Raw genomic sequence first — 15,987 nt, forward strand, 5'->3', positions numbered from 1 at the left:
ATGTTGGATGGAAAACATGAAGCAGCCTGAGAAGACTGTACTGCTGATCTCTGATCAGGTTCAGCTCCCTGAATGAAAGCAGAACCAGCAGACTGACATCCTGGTTCTCCAAGCCCTCTGCCCAGTCCAGACTGAACTTCTGCACAGAGAAAGTTTTTCCAACTCCAGCGACGCCGTTGGTCAGAACCAGTCTGATGGGCCTCTGCTGGTCAGGTGAGACTCTAAAGATGTGGTGACATTTGATTGGAGCATCATGGAGGGTCTTCTTCTTAGAAGTTGTCTCCAGCTGCCTCACCTCATGTTGGGTATTCACCTCTTCACTCTGTCCCTCTGTGATGTAGAGCTCAGTGTAGATCCTGTTGAGGAGGGTTCCACTTCCTGTTCCTGTTCCTTCAGTCACATGTTGACATCTGGTCCTCAGACTGATCTTATGTTGATCTAAAGCCTCCTGTAGAACACGATCTGCTGACAGAGAAGAGACAACGTTAGACTGAAGACAGAGAGTCTGAGGATCTGATGGAAAACTAAAGACGTCAGTCAGAAGTTCAGTCTCACTCTGTTCAGGGCTGGTCTGTAGACCTGGTCTGGTTCTGGATCTTTGTCCACACTGGGGACAGGAGGAGTCTCCTGAAGAAGCAGACTGGTCCCAGTGTGAGGTGCAGCACTGTCTGCAGACCAAGTGTCCACAGTTGGTAGAGACTGGATCCTTCAGGACGTCCTGACACAGAGCACAGCGTGAAGCTTCCTCATCAGAGTCCTTCATCTTCAGGACAGAGTTGGTCTGAGAGGGAAACACTTTCTGACTGACAGGAGACAGAAAAAACAGGATAAACAGTTTGTTCCAAAGCTACAAAATACCAAGTAAATCCAAACACACACCGTCCTTCAGAATCAGTCCTGAAAAATAAAGTCCTGGTCAGGTTTGTTGGTTTCATTATAGGTTTCATGTTTATTATCCAGCTCATCATCACATTGAGTCAAACTGTCAATGGGGAGAACAGGAAGTACCTCACTTTAAAGTGTGTCCTCATTTTGTCTCAGCGTCTTTTTGTGGACAGACCTTCATTCAGACTCTTCTTCCTCCACAGTGGACAGAACATGTAACTGACAGAGATGGGCAATATTTCTAATACATGTCTTTTAAATACAAAACACTATTTTGTAATTTGTATTTTATTGAGATGATGAAAACGCATTTATATTTTGCATCAAAATACTGAACTGTTATGTATTTTTGTATTTTTTGAATACTGTAAAATACTTTCTCTGGAACACTGTGATGAAATGATCTATTTATTTATCTTTCTATGCATGTATAAAGAACAACATCTCTGTTTGTCTGTCTGTGGCCCCCTTGCATGGTCACAAACCTGTGATACCGCTCTCGGCAAAATGTGATTGTGGCACTCATTCACACTATGGGCATGCACACTTCATGCACTCATCACAACACAAAACGTGCAGTGCTGCAGATTGCACTGAGTCCTGGGTATTTGGTGTTTTGTCTGGACCTGTCAAGGAAGTCCTTTCACAGCAAGATGAGCAATCAAATTAGACATTTAAAAATTAGACAATTTTTGTAACCAACCATGAATCCTGTTGTTACGAAAAGCCATCACCTTTGTGAATATCTGACTTTTCAGTAATGGCACCATTGAGGAAGAGTTCCCAAGTGTGGGATCTTTGGTGCCACCAAATAAATAATAAGTTGACTCTGTGTTTATTCAAATATAATAGTCACAGTGCCACATCATCCAGGGGTGCCCTTCATACTGACAGCAAACAAAAATAATCTAAGATGAATATTATGACGGAAATAACAAGACAAAGAAATGCCCATCCGCTGTGGAAAAATTACTAGTCCTGAATGAAAACACACCTCCGGTACACCAAGAACAATACCAAAGAAAATATCCAGGAAGTTTTTGAAAAGTTGTCGATCCAAACACAGTCTGAGCTCTCTGTGGAAAACTGAATATGACTTACAGTAAAATCTGATTCCAGAGCAGCTCTGAACTTTCTGTATCAGGTAGATCCTTCATCCTTTGATACTATCAGACATTACGGTCTGTTCTCAGCTCAGCTGGAGTTTTTCTCTGTTCGTCAAAGTGAACTCTGACCTCCATGTCTCAGTGTCTCAGTGTTACAGAAGTCCACTGTGAGTCTTCGTCCCTCCACAGTCCACAGGGACAAACTGACAGTGAAATAATAATAATGTTAACACTCACCGGCCTCAGCCTTCAGTTTCCCTGCTTCTGCTCCGACAGCTTCAAAATGGAGGCTGAACTCTGAACACTTTTACTTTCAGCTGCTGCGGTTACTGGAAGTCACACGACCCTCTGTGTGTGTGTGTGTGTGTGTGTGTGTGTGTGTGTGTGTGTGTGTGTGTGTGTGGGTGGGTGTGGTCACCAGGGGCACGTGTGGATTCCGCCTTGTTTGATGTGCTGCACTAATGGTGATAAGTATTGGTGGTCTTATCCATCGCCTCCCTCAGTGACCTCAGCTCCGCCCCCCCCCCTTTTTTTTATTTTTTATTTTTTATTTTACATTTGTTGTAATTTACTTACTTTTTAAAAAAAAAATACTTTTGACAGTGTTAATATTTTAATAACGTTTTAAAGAAATTTTATAAATATATTTTAACTGCCATCCTGGTTTTTGTCGTGCTTTAAGCCTTTTTCCCTTTTAAGCCTGCTATTTTAAATAAAAATTATCATTATTTGTTGAGAACACGTCTCTGTACTTTTTTATTCAACAAGGAACCTGTTTGTGCCTTCTTTTGTTAATCTCGGGTTTTTGGCGTTGGCGTTGTCTCAACCAGTACTTACATCTACACCACTCCGCTACAGTATGTTAGCATTAATCGGACATGACGGACTTTATGTGAAGATAAAATAATGGCAGTAATTCTGGGTTAAAATGACTTTGTTTGCTATTTTAAATATGTGGGTGTTCAGTCATTTGTGTGCACATGGTGTATGATGTTTAATCCTTATTTGTTAGTTTTACAGGAAGCTTCATCTGGGAGTGACAAACAGCTTGAATGAAGAACATTTCCCTCATTTGGGGAAATCTGCCCATCAAACACTGCACGTTCAGGGAGGGCAGAATAAATAGAAGTGAATAACTTCTGAGCTTTTTAGACTTATTCTTTATACGGGGACTCATGTGACTTGGTGAAATGCTGTCTGTAGTCTGTCAGGTCGTTTTAAAGAATTACTGTCAGCTTCAACTGTTTTATATTCAGATAACGTTGATGATTTCTTATGAAAACAGCTGACAACAGGGAACAGCGGCGGAAAATCATGGCACCAAAAAAATGTGAGAAGTATATGTGGTTTTATTCTGTGGATTACAAAGTAACTAATTTTTTATTATTCTCTCTTTCGGTCGAAAAAAGTCGAGTCGAGTCGAGGAGAGCCGAATCTTCAGAGAATCCGTGCAGACAGGGGGGTTATTTTGATGGACACACCATGAGGCCAATCACATGAGAGGACAAACTGATGTTTTCACAATAATATTCAGCTGGTAAACTGACATAGATATGAAGTTTTACAGGTGACCAAGAAGAGACGTTTTCTTTGCTCTACAACGTAACTTTGTGAAAATAACATGTCTGTGGTTGTTCTCTGATCCCTCCTTCGTTTCTTCATGTCTTCTGTTTGTGTCTCTCTCTCGGAGTGATGTTGTTACTGAAGCCGACTCTGACCCCTCACTGAGCGGGTCGGTGCGGAGAAACACTCCGTTACCTCCGACAGCTGAGCGGTATCGCTTCTCGGCCTTTTGGCTAAGATCAAGTGTAGTATCTGTTCTTATCAGTTTAATATCTGATACGTCCCCTACCCGGGGACCATATATTAAATAGATGTTTGGAACAGGGAGATGGAATAGGGGCTTGCTCCGTCCACACCACGCATCGACCTGGTATTGCAGTATCTCCAGGAACGGTGCACTCCCTCTGTGTGTTCAGTACAAGTCCTGTTCAGCTCAACATCACCTTAAACACATGATGTTGTCTTCATGTGTGTAACGCTGAGTGTACAGAGTGTTCATGTTCAGTTTATGGTTTTAGAATCAGTGATGCATTCATGTAGAAACATCAGTTTAACGTTGCAGCTGATTTCATCAGGTTATATTCTGCTGACCAGACTGAATCAATAAAGTTTTGTTTCAACACGTCATCGTTTAAATGTTGGTTGTATTTTGTATTTGTCAGCTGAATCCACAGAGTGACTGAAATGATGAAGTAAATCCAGGAAAGGAAAAACATTTGGCTCTGAATCTCAATGTAAATGAACAAAGAGCTCCAGCTGAAGAAAACAATGCTGTCTGTTTCCAGATGATGAAGAACTCAGTTCTCAGTTGATGCTCAGTTATCTCCATCTAGTGGACAGATGGTAGAAGTTGATTCCTGAAAAGAGGAAGTGACTTTTCCTCAGGTCAAACTGTTGAAGGAGAACGAGCAGCTTCTTCCTCACTGACTCACTCAACCTCTGTCTCCTGGGTTTGGATTTGAGCCTCTTTCTCAGGAGCACACACAGAAAAAATAAGATTTTCTATTCCAACAATATTCGTGATGTCCTCGCGTATGAATGAATGTTTCACAAATGAGGCAGCAGCTACTCTTCCTGGGGTCCAAATGAAAATGCACATCTGCAGTCAAACAGGTTCAGGTAGACGCAGAGTCCTACATTAAAACAAACCACTTTACCATCAACCTCAACTGCATTTTTTGTAAACACTTGTTCTTATTATTAATGTTAAGACCCAGAAAGCAGCATATTTGATTGATAATCTGATCACTGATCAATAATCAGCCATTGGAAGACGCTCTGAAACTTTCTTCTGCAGTCAGAACTCATCCACCTTCAGACTGGACATCTTCTGACTGTAGAACTGGAGCTTTTTATACATCTCACTGCAGCACAATAAAGTCCTCTGTGAGTATTATGTGTCCCACAGTGTACATGACATCTGAGCAGCAATACTTCCACCTGCTGGAGATTTATTGTTACTACAGCTGTAAAATAAATCTATCAGAACATGAACTCAGTCTGTAGAATCCAGAAGATTAATGACACACTTTGTCCTGCTGTCATGGCATCAAATCCAACTTTAGGTTTCCTATATATTAAACTAATGGGCACTGTTGGGGATCAAACAGAAAAAGACAAAGGCAAGATTTTTCTTTTCTTTGTGCTTGCATATGAAAGCATGTAGTTTCATGGTGGTGGCAGGGGGCACTCAGACTTGAACTGGGGACCTCTTGATCTGCAGTCAAATGCGCTACCACTGAGCTACACCCCCCAGAAACACCCACAGCCCATCACTGCAGATCAGCAGGTCTGACTGAAAACATACTGTAAAGTATGAACCACAGGGTTCACACATTGTCTAACTTCTCAAAGTTGTGACTTTGGATGAAAGATACACTGTTACATGGATCAAAGGCAGCAGCTCTTCAGGCTCACACATCATTCAAACCTTCAAGGAAGTGACACACTACGTTTGTCTTTGGAGCTTCATTAACAGAGTGCACTCTATTGTGGAAGTCATGAGAAAAAAGTGGGAGGAGTCTTTGATCTCTGTGATGTCATTAGAACCTTTGTTACATCACAGAATCAGCATCTCCTTTGATGGTTACTGATGGAACAGGAAAAGGTCAGATCCTGATATAATCTTGTGAACCCACAAGCTTGCCTTTTTTCTTTGTGTCAGACTTCCTTCCTTAATTGTAGATACCTAACATTCTGCCTAATACTATACTTATGGTAGTTGAATAGGGGTGCAGATTATTGGACACATTATGTGAAGGTCCTGAGGATCTATCCCACATCGGTCACTCAAAGTGATGGTGGCCATTGGTGCAACTTAAAGTCTTGTGGAGAATGTGGGCATCGATCCCTCTACCTCTCACATGCTAAGCGAGCGCTCTACAGCAAATTTCAGGTTGCGTTCAGGTTGCAGTCTCCCCTGGAGGCGTGGGTTCAAATCCCACTTCTGACAGAGACCACTTTTCTTTCACCTCAACTGCAGCAAGGTGTGTTTGGGGACAAAGTTCTTTTGGTCTACTGTAATCAGGCAGTCTTTGAGAATTGTGGACTCACTTTGATGGGCAAATTTTTAAGCAAATTTCAGGCAGGAGTTGATCACACAACCATTATAATTTTAAGACTAAGCCACACAGAAAATATATATTACATAACAACTAATTATGCTTGGATGAATGAAATTGTATTTTTTTATTTAACAATTAGTGAAAACACCAAGAACAAGTGTGCATGTGGAGACATCCTCTTGATGATGAAATGAAAATCTGATTTTATTCCCATTTATATTTATAACTGTAAACTACGATCTCTTAAAGGTAAATGTAAAATCAATTGAAGAGTACATCCAAACTTACACGTTGACTTGAGTAGTAAATGCTTCTCATGCTGTTTCTCCTTTGCTGCTGCAGTGGTGTTATATTTACGGGGAAACATGTTCTCATCCTCTCCATGGGCCTGCTTTCAGACCTCCAACTCCACTGGGTTGAAATAACTGGATCTCCATTGATGATGGCTTTTTATAGAGGTTATGATGCTGAGCTGCTTAAAGTGTCTGTCTTATAAACAGAAGATTCTGCATCCAAACCCCAGCAGTGCTTCACTCTCTGTGGAGTTCCTGCTCATCACTTCCTGTATTACAGCTTTTGCTTGCAGTTTCTGGACAAGACAAAGTGGTTGTTGCGGTGTTGAGCAGATGGAAATGTGGTGACCGCTTTTCACAGGAGACAAACTTTGGGAAGAGTCATGATGGTCAGGCACTGATATTGGCGACATAACACTAAGGGCTTGTCTTTGAACCCAGGACCTCTCACACCCGAAGCGAGAATCATACCCCAGGACCAACGAGCCATTAGCTGCAATGCCTTAAAGGTGCTAAAGGGCATTCTGGTCTGGACTCCTGACAGTGTTTTGTAAAATTTGTTAACCAAACTCTTCCAAAGTGGATGAAAAATCTGTATAAAATGTGAATTTGACTTTTTCACAATAAAGGGGTTAGGACTGAAAACACTAAAGCCTGTGGCTCCCTGTGGTAGGAATGGACAGCAGTTGTTGGACTAAAGATAACTCAGCTGTTACTGAATCATCTGTAGCTCAGTCAGTGGAGCATCAGAAAGGAGCAGCTGCTTCGCTCTCAGTGGAGTTCCTCCTCATCACCTCAACAAAGCAGAAGGGTCATCTCTGCAGTTGTTCTCTGAAACCGTCTGTATCTGTATCATAGAAAAAGTAAAAACAAACGGTAAGTAAGATTTATGTTTCCATTTCAACATTTTTGAAGCACTGATTTATAGGAAAACATGGAGAATGTCATTTATCGCAGAGTGGGGATCTAATCCATGACTGGGGTTATTAGCACCACGCTCCAACCAGCTGAGCTAACCTAACTTTTGAGACATTAACCACTCGGACACCTCGTCATATTTGATACTTGTCCTGGAGTCTCCAGGGGAGACTGCGACCTGAACGCAGCACCTTAGACCGCTCAGCCATTCTGACGACAGAAGCTGAAAAATAGCCAATCAAAGTGAGTCCAGTCCACATGAAATATTGTGAGGTTGAATGCTGCACGCTGACTGCTTGTGTGTCCAAATGGCTTCAAAGACATCTTTCTGCCATTCACTCCTCCACACCTTTGGACACAGCTTTGAGCTGTCTCACAGGTGTCATTATTTCAGTGAAGATGTATGTATGGATGTATTCCCCCTGAATCCTGCGATTCACAGCTTCCACCAAATGGAGCCATATAAGACACAAAACTTATTGTGATGTGAGTCTGAAGAGCTGCTGCCTTTGATACATCACCTGATGATGTCACAATACTCACAGAATGAAAGTCTTCCTTTGAAGCTGCTTCAAAGAATTTCCAAAATCACATGTGATTCAGATGTAAACTAAACACAAAGTCTGCCACACTTCAGAACAGCTGTGAAGCTTATTGATCATTAATTTGTTGATTATTAATGATCAGCTCAGAACCAAACAGAGTATCTGAAGCAAATCAAAGAGTTCTGCTCTCCAACACTCTGATCCCTCAATTACTACTCCACTGGAGCCTGTGACATGTCCCTCCTGACAATGTGCTTCGTTATCACCGCTGGAGATGCCGGGGATCTCATTGGTTCGGTTCACAGCTGAGTGTGAAGCAGCAGTGGAGCAGTGAAAGAGTGCTGGGCCCAAAACCCACCTCTGCTAAGGCAGTGATACAAATAACAAACTACACTGATCAAAGTTTACTGCCTTTACTGCCACTACATGTTGATGTTACAGCAGTTGCACTGCCCTTTTCCTCTACTTTGGTTTCACCAGAACCATTAAATATAGTTTGAGAGTTTGTGAGGTTGGATGCTGCACGCTGACTGGTTGTGTGTCCGGGATGCTTCAAGGACATCTTTTTGCCGTTCTCCGCTCCAAACATTTGGACACAACTTTCCATCTGAGCTGCAGAAAGAACAAGAACAGTCACCACACAAGAATTTCAAAATAAAAGTCAATTTAGATTATTTTATTTGTATTTTTAGTTCAGATGTAGCAAAGGGAAACAATGGTGTCAATAAGGGTCTTTCCCATTTTCCCATTAACCTACATTAAAAAAAGCCACTTTACCATCAACCTCAACTGCATTTTACATATTGCACTTCCATCACCAGATCCTCTGATGGACTTCAGAGTGGTGCTGTGGCTTAGCTGGTCAAAGCGCCTGTCTTGTAAACAGGAGATCCTGGGTTCAAATCCCAGCAGTACCTTGTTCACTTTCTTGATGTTGTAGCAAAAAAAAGGCTTTTCCTTTTCCTGCCTGGACAATCAGGTGTGAGGTGCCATATTTCATCCTGAACAAGAAATGCCAGCTGTGTGCTGTACTTATGCTACTTTGTTCTTTGTTTACATCTGAATCACATGTGATTTTGGAAATTCTTCAAAGCAGCTTAGAGCAGAGTTTCCAGCAGAGTGGTATAGCGCGGTTATGGGCCAATAACCTAGAGGTTGATGAATCAAAACAATCCTCTGCTTACAAACTTTTAGAAACAGCTAGCTGTTCGCAGTCTATGGTTGTTTATATTTGAAAATGGCGTCATTACAACCGTAACAATGCTCCACTGCCGCTCCACCAATCAAATCAGATTTATTTGTATAGTGCCAAATCACAACAACATTACATCAATCATCTTTACATAAAGAGCAGCTAGCATTAACTTTTCTGTTTCCTCATCAGAGACTGGCAGCTGGACATATGTCAGGATGGCCGAGTGGTCTAAGGCGCCAGACTTAAGTTACGCTACTTCCTGTGAAGCGGGGCATTCTGGTCTCTGAATGGAGGCGTGGGTTCGAACCCCACTCCTGACAACTTTTTGTGGATGAAAAATCTGCATAAAATGGGAATATGATTACTTGACAATCAAGGGTTAGGACTGAAAACTCTAAAGCCTGTGGCTCCCTGTGGTAGAAATGGACAGCAGTTGATGATATGGAGCTGTGTGAGGTTGGCTGGTTTTGTTATTTGTAGTATCTTGTAAAGTGAAGCAACAGTAACTTTGTGGCTCATGCTGTGGAGTATCAAAGTATCAAAGGAGTATACTATACTGCCGCGGCCCGGGTTCGTTTCCTGGTCAGTGAAAATACTTTTAACAGATATTGATAAAAAACAACATTTCATAAAAAATTTCATATCGGTGCATCAGCAGTTTGAAGGTTTGAAGTCTTCTGTGTGACAGGCAGAGATACTGTCCACGATATTAACGAGGAGCATAAGAGGAGCAGATCAGCAGGTCTGACTGAAAACAAACTGTAAAGTATGAACCACAGCACTGCTGGGGTTTGAATGCTTACGGTGCAAGAGGTCGGGAGTTCAAATCCCGGACGAGTGCTTGTATCATTTTGCCAATATCAGTTGCTGACCATCATGACTCTTACCAAAGTTTGTCTCCTGGGCAAAACGGTCAATCACCAAATTTCTGTCTACGCAACAACCATTAAATTACTATTTCTCCTCAGTGGAGCAGGAACTCCACTGAAAGTGAACCACTGGTGGGGTTTGAATGCAGGATGTCCTGTTTACGAGGCAAAAGTCGACCAAAATACCTTTGTCCCCAAACACACCTCACAGCCGGAGAGTTGAAAGAAAAGTGGTTTGTGGCAGGAACTGAGAAGCCTGAGTAGCTCAGTCGGTAGAGCATCGTACTTTTAATCTGAGGGTCCAGGGTTCAAGTCCCTGTTCAGGCGATGCAGCTTCTTCCCTTTAGTGGTTCACATTATAGACTCCACAGCAGTGATAGGTGACACTGATCTATGAAATAATGAAACCATGAGACCACTCAGCCATCCTGACACGTGTGTCCAGCTGCCAGTCTCTGATGAGGAAACAGAAAAGTTAATGCTAGCTCATCCTTTCTTTATGGACTACAAAGATCTGACATCCAAAATTTCAAAAACACCCACAAATAATCATTCCTGTATTACAACTTTCACCTGAGTGGAGCAGATGGAAATTCAGTTGACTGCTTTGTACAGGAGATAAACTTTGGTAAGATTCATGATATTGGCAACATAACACGAAGGGCTCGTCGGGGATTTGAATCTGGGATCTCTTGCACTCTTAGCAAGAATCATACCCCTAGAACAACGAGCCATTAGCTCCAACTACACACTTTTTCTGAAGGGGAGAACTTTCAGGTCATCAAAGATCTCACACAGAGCATAGATCATACACTTCAACATTTATAATGCAGTCAGAGAACCAAATCTGCAGGACAACCACAAGAAATGACAGAAAAACCACCAATCAGGACTATTCATCAACAACAGGATGATGTTCCCTCTGTTCCTCAAAGGGACTTCACCAAGATTGAAACCTGCCATGTCCAGCTGTCTCTGATCACTAACATCATTGGCTGGATCTCATATCAATCAGATATTTCTTTATTTGGACCATGTGCTTTGACCATCAGGGGACAGTTTGTTCTGTAACATTGCTGGATGTAACATTGCAAGGATGGTGGTTTGAGCCCACCCAGGGACGTGCTTTGTCTTATCCACTGGAACTTTTGTCGACACATGGAAGATTTGATCTGGAGAAGGTGTATGACCGGGTTCACAGGGATGTTCTGGAGTATGGAGCCATCCCATCACTATATGACAATCAGCTTCCCTTTCCCCGAGACAACTACAGGGTGTAACAGATGTACAGCTGTGGTGAGGACGGGTTACAGGTCTGTAGCTGGAGGACTTTGGCACCATCGGCCTGAGATCAACAGGATTTTGGGATCTCAGGAAGGAAAACAAACGTAAAACACAAAGTTAAACTGTAGACACACAGATAAACTGCAACGGCCGGGAATCGAACCCAGGTCAACTGCTTGGAAGGCAGCTATGCTCACCACTATACCACCATTGCATGGAAGCTGCCAAAATCAGAACCCTTTTGTATGTTGAACCCTCCTACCTGAAATACCCTGCAGGTGCATGATAACATATTTATGTCATGGGGTCAGTAAAGAAAGGCATTTTCCCTGACTGGGAATTGAACTCAGGCTGCACAACCATTTTTATGGACTGAATTTCCATCAAAGGCTCACATACTGAATTAGAACGCTGTCAGTGGAAAGAATAGTTTAGCTCTGACTTTTGATTGCACATCCGGTGCCAGTAGATGCATCTGTGAGGGTCCCGACTGAGACCTAAGGTGCATGATAAGTTTAATCAATGACCTGTATTCAAAACCATTTTCTCTGTCACCCACATGTATACTCAGGTAAAGTATGATATAATTACTCACCCTGGCTTCAGTGACAATGTGGTCAAACTTTATTGCAACAGCCATGCGCCCCCTCTTTGCAGGGAGGATTCTGGGGGGTCAAGGGTGTATCTGTTGTCCATTGCAACACAGACAGATACAGACAAAAAAAATAAACAAACAAAATGATCCAGACAAACAGTTGGACAAACATGTTTGTTAAAAATGTTCTAATATGTTTATGACGCCACCGTAAACATTACTGTCTTAGTGAATGATAAATGTGGTGGGAAACATGTTGAACTCAAAGCATCTCATAAACGCGGTGTGTAACATTTTGAATGCCATTAGACAGTCTTGCTGTTAATGGCTCGTTGGTCTCGGATGATTCTTGCTGAGGGTGCGAGAGGTCACAATCACAAGTCCCTGACTGCCCTGGTTCTTACTGAGGTCTGTCTTCTGTAAAAAGAGATCAATCACCACATGTCTTTCTGCTAAACACAGCACCAACCACTAAAACACAGTTTCTCTTCTCCAGATGCTGCAGGTAAAGTTTTTAATACAGGAATTGATGATTTTCTTCAGTTTGTTTAAGTGATGAGCAGGAACTCCACTGAGAGCGAAGCACTGGTGGGGTTAGGGTGTCCTGTGACACAGACCAGGAAAGTTGACCAAAGATAGAACATCTTAAGTGGAGAATGGCCAACGATACATGAGGGGAGAAAGATGAGCGGCATTAATGACCTGGCAAACCACTTTCGTCATTCAGTAAGACATTTACAATCACTTGGAGCAGATTCAAAGAAACCTGTTCAAGTTCTAGCAGTTCTGGGAGACCATCATTATTCACATGTAAAGTGAGTCCAGTTCCTTTTAGGTTTGAACCCATTTTCCTTTGAGCTGAAGCATCACCGTCAGGAAGCACACCACAGAAGAGTCACATGGAGGTTTAAGTCAACGTCTGAGGAACCAGCTGAGAAACAAAACCAAAAGAGCCAACAAGCAAATATTCTGTTATTTTTAATTGAACAGACTGGATCAGGTTCTTTATTTAAGGGGTCCTGGATTCTTGCTTACCAGTGTGTATCACCTGCCTGGTGAACACATGGCACCAGGATCCACCGTGGAAGAAGGCCAGCTGGCAGAGGCAGAGTTCTGCTGGGTAACTTTGGGTCTATAAAGCTATTTAATCACCCAACATGGGGCTCAAACCCACAACCCTGAGATTTAGACTCTCATGCTCTACCGACTGAACTAGCCAGGTTGCTACAGTTGTGTGTCACTTCCTCAACTGTTTGAAGTGATGTGTGAGTCTGAAGAGCTGCTGCCTTTGATACATCACCTGATGATGTCATGATACTCAGAATGAAACTTTTCCTTTGAAGCTGCTTTGAAGAATTTCCAAAATCACATGTGATTCAGATGTAAACACAAAGGCTGCCCCACTGTCACCATTCAGAACAGCTGAGAAGATTATTGATACTAATACATGCTAATAACGCCAAGGTCATGGATTCAATCCCCGTACTGGCCAGCTACAAAGTCCTTGAAGTCATTCAGGAGTTCCTAACAGAAAAACGTTTTTGCTGACACAGTCACAAGGTTAACCCATGTAGCAGCCACCTGGGTGAAAACAGCAGCTGGTGTTTGCTCATGATGACTCCATGCAGGGCTTTAATGGTTACTTTATGTGTGGGTGTTTTTGAATGTCAGCTCTTTGTAGTGTGTTCGAATCCTGCCTGTCCATGTTGGTCCTTCTTGAACATTCTCTAAATATCCTTGGAACCTGTTTAAGGTTAATTCAAAGTTTATCTGGACCGACTGTATCTGCTTTCAAAGCTGTTGTCAGATCTTTCTGTTTTTTCTACACAACTCCAATACCAGTTAGTCAGCAAACTATGATGAGCCAAGTCCACTGAGACAAATAACAAAGGATTTTCTTTAGCATAAAATAAACTGTCACATTAATGTCCTGAATGTGCTGTGTGTAAATAATGAGGTTCATCAAAACAAAGTCAGAACCAGAGCTCAGGCTGTTGGTACACAAACAAAGAAAGGCATACTTGTGGATTCACAAGATTATATCAGGATCTGACCTTTTCCTGTTCCATCAGTAACCATCAAAGGAGATGCTGATTCTGTGATGTCACAAAGGTTCTAATGACATCACAGAGATCAAAGACTCCTCCCACTTTTTCTCATGACCTCCACCATAGAGTGCTGACTGCTGCAATAATGCTGCCTTTAATACAAGTTTAGGAACATTTGATGAAAGAATACATTTTGATGATGATCCTGTTTTTCACTCAGGCGGCTGTTTGCCACTGTTGGCAGAGGGCATTCCTCCTTCCTACTGTCGCTGTGGCTGTGTCCTGTTTCTGTAGTATGCTGAGGCTGGGGCCACACTGACACCGATTGGCTGATGAATTTTGGACTTTGTGAACATGATTGTTGCTTCCAACATTCCTCCAACGCTTTCCTGGACAATCCTTCTGCAGCTGGCACTCAGGTCGCAGTCTCCCCTGGAGGCGTGGGTTCGAATCCCACTTCTGACAGAAACCACTTTTCTTTCACCTCTACTGCTGTGAGGTGTGTTTGGGGACAAAGGAATTTTGGTCGACTTTTGACCGCCCACACTTTTCAAAGACTAAAATTCCTTTCACATCTATCTGAGCGTGCACCTGCAGGGTTCCATGGTGTAATGGTTAGCACTCTGGACTCTGAATCCAGCGATCTGAGTTCAAATCTCGGTGGAACCTGAATCTTACCAGTGAAACACTGAAATTCCCTTGACATGTAGACAACCTGGTTTGTCCACTCTTCACGTGTGAGGAAGTGCAAGTTTTGAGCCTGATGGAAATTTGGTGATTGACCGCTTTGCACAGGACACAAACTTTGGTAAGAGTCATGATGGTCAGCAACTGATATCGGCGAAATAACATAAGGGCTTGTCCAGGATTTGAACCCAGGACCTCTCGCACCCTAAGCATTCAAACCCCAGCAGTGCTGTGGTTCATACTTTACAGTTTGTTTTCAGTCAGACCTGCTGATCTGCAGTGATGGGCTGTGTGTGTTTATGGGGGGTGTAGCTCAGTGGTAGAGCATTTGACTGCAGATCAAGAGGTCCCCAGTTCAAATCTGGGTGCCCCCTGCCAAACTGTGTGTTTTCACATGTAAACACAAACTGTTTGACTGTGATGTTTCTCAGTTCAGCCCACCTGGTGTTGGTATCTTTCACTGCCTTCTGTAACTTTTGTTCACAGGGAGACAAAAATGCCTAAATTACGCACCCTGCGCAACACAGACTAACCTCAGGGGAACAGACCGCCAGCAAGGGCCCGCCACACACCGGAGAAGCCGGAGCGCCCGGACACTCACACTCAGCTCACGATCAGCTGTGAACCGATCCAATGAGTGCTGTAGATCTCAGGCTGATGGTTTGAAATTCCAAAAAAAATCACCAACTGCTCTCAACACAGCATGAACCACAAAATTACAGTATACACTGGTCCAAGAAAGCAGCTTCATCCCTTCGATAGCTCAGTTGGTAGAGCGGAGGACTGTAGAGGCTGGTAGTTGAAATCCTTAGGTTGCTGGTTCAAATCCAGCTCGAAGGAGAATATTTATTTTCTTTTTCTCTTGTCCAGATACTGCAGCCAGGTACACATCCATTTGAAGTGAATGTGAGAGTGTGACGTATGCATGTTAGTTGTTGATGCTGTTCTGTAAAAATCTGACGCCCCCAAATGTTTCCCCTGGTGTCAATTTCCGATGTGATGGGAGTTCGTCAGTCAGGTTCACCGTCCTTGGAAAATGGAAACAACCTGGTTTTGTCCACTCTATACATATGAGGAAATGCAATATCAAAGTAACCATCAAAGGAGATGCTGATTCTGTGATGTCACAAAGGTTCTAATGACCTGAGATCAAAGACTCCTCCCACTTTTTTGTCATGACCTCCACAGTAGAGTGCACTCTGTTAATGAAGCTCAAAAGACAATCATGGTCCTGCCAGATACCTTTGAGTTCTGCTGACAGAAGCGACAACAAAGCTGGAACTATTTGGACTGAACCTGGTTTGTCTGGATTACCTCCCAGGTAGGTTTGGAGGTCTACCAGGTCCAATTCTCTCCAGATGTCCCCAAACACACGCTTCCCCTCCAGGTTTGTCATCTCCAGTAGAATTCCCTCAAAAAGAGTTGGAAGCTGTGC

The 15,987-nt window shown here is 42.8% G+C and overlaps 9 non-coding genes across 9 annotated transcripts; 7 read left to right on the plus strand and 2 right to left on the minus strand.

Moving 5' to 3' along the window:
* The first annotated feature begins 3,767 nt into the window (after nucleotides 1-3,767).
* On the plus strand, nucleotides 3,768-3,958 carry LOC115058047 (U2 spliceosomal RNA). The gene has a single exon (XR_003842016.1). It is a non-coding gene; the product is annotated as a U2 spliceosomal RNA (small nuclear RNA).
* Nucleotides 3,959-5,235: 1,277 nt separating this feature from the next.
* Nucleotides 5,236-5,307, minus strand: trnac-gca (transfer RNA cysteine (anticodon GCA)). The gene has a single exon. It is a non-coding gene; the product is annotated as a tRNA-Cys (tRNA).
* A 3,410-nt stretch (nucleotides 5,308-8,717) lies between these two features.
* Nucleotides 8,718-8,791, plus strand: trnat-ugu (transfer RNA threonine (anticodon UGU)). Its single transcript has one exon. It is a non-coding gene; the product is annotated as a tRNA-Thr (tRNA).
* A 487-nt stretch (nucleotides 8,792-9,278) lies between these two features.
* trnal-uaa (transfer RNA leucine (anticodon UAA)) lies at nucleotides 9,279-9,389 on the plus strand. The gene is made up of 2 exons: nucleotides 9,279-9,316; nucleotides 9,344-9,389. It is a non-coding gene; the product is annotated as a tRNA-Leu (tRNA).
* Nucleotides 9,390-10,192: 803 nt separating this feature from the next.
* trnak-uuu (transfer RNA lysine (anticodon UUU)) lies at nucleotides 10,193-10,265 on the plus strand. The gene has a single exon. It is a non-coding gene; the product is annotated as a tRNA-Lys (tRNA).
* A 1,099-nt stretch (nucleotides 10,266-11,364) lies between these two features.
* trnag-ucc (transfer RNA glycine (anticodon UCC)) lies at nucleotides 11,365-11,436 on the minus strand. Its single transcript has one exon. It is a non-coding gene; the product is annotated as a tRNA-Gly (tRNA).
* Nucleotides 11,437-14,462: 3,026 nt separating this feature from the next.
* trnaq-cug (transfer RNA glutamine (anticodon CUG)) lies at nucleotides 14,463-14,534 on the plus strand. The gene has a single exon. It is a non-coding gene; the product is annotated as a tRNA-Gln (tRNA).
* Nucleotides 14,535-14,854: 320 nt separating this feature from the next.
* On the plus strand, nucleotides 14,855-14,926 carry trnac-gca (transfer RNA cysteine (anticodon GCA)). The gene has a single exon. It is a non-coding gene; the product is annotated as a tRNA-Cys (tRNA).
* Nucleotides 14,927-15,304: 378 nt separating this feature from the next.
* On the plus strand, nucleotides 15,305-15,392 carry trnay-gua (transfer RNA tyrosine (anticodon GUA)). The gene is given in 2 exon segments: nucleotides 15,305-15,341; nucleotides 15,357-15,392. It is a non-coding gene; the product is annotated as a tRNA-Tyr (tRNA).
* Nucleotides 15,393-15,987: the final 595 nt, after the last annotated feature.

This window comes from Echeneis naucrates, chromosome 2 (genome assembly GCF_900963305.1).
Source record: "Echeneis naucrates chromosome 2, fEcheNa1.1, whole genome shotgun sequence".
NCBI lineage: Eukaryota > Metazoa > Chordata > Actinopteri > Carangiformes > Echeneidae > Echeneis > Echeneis naucrates.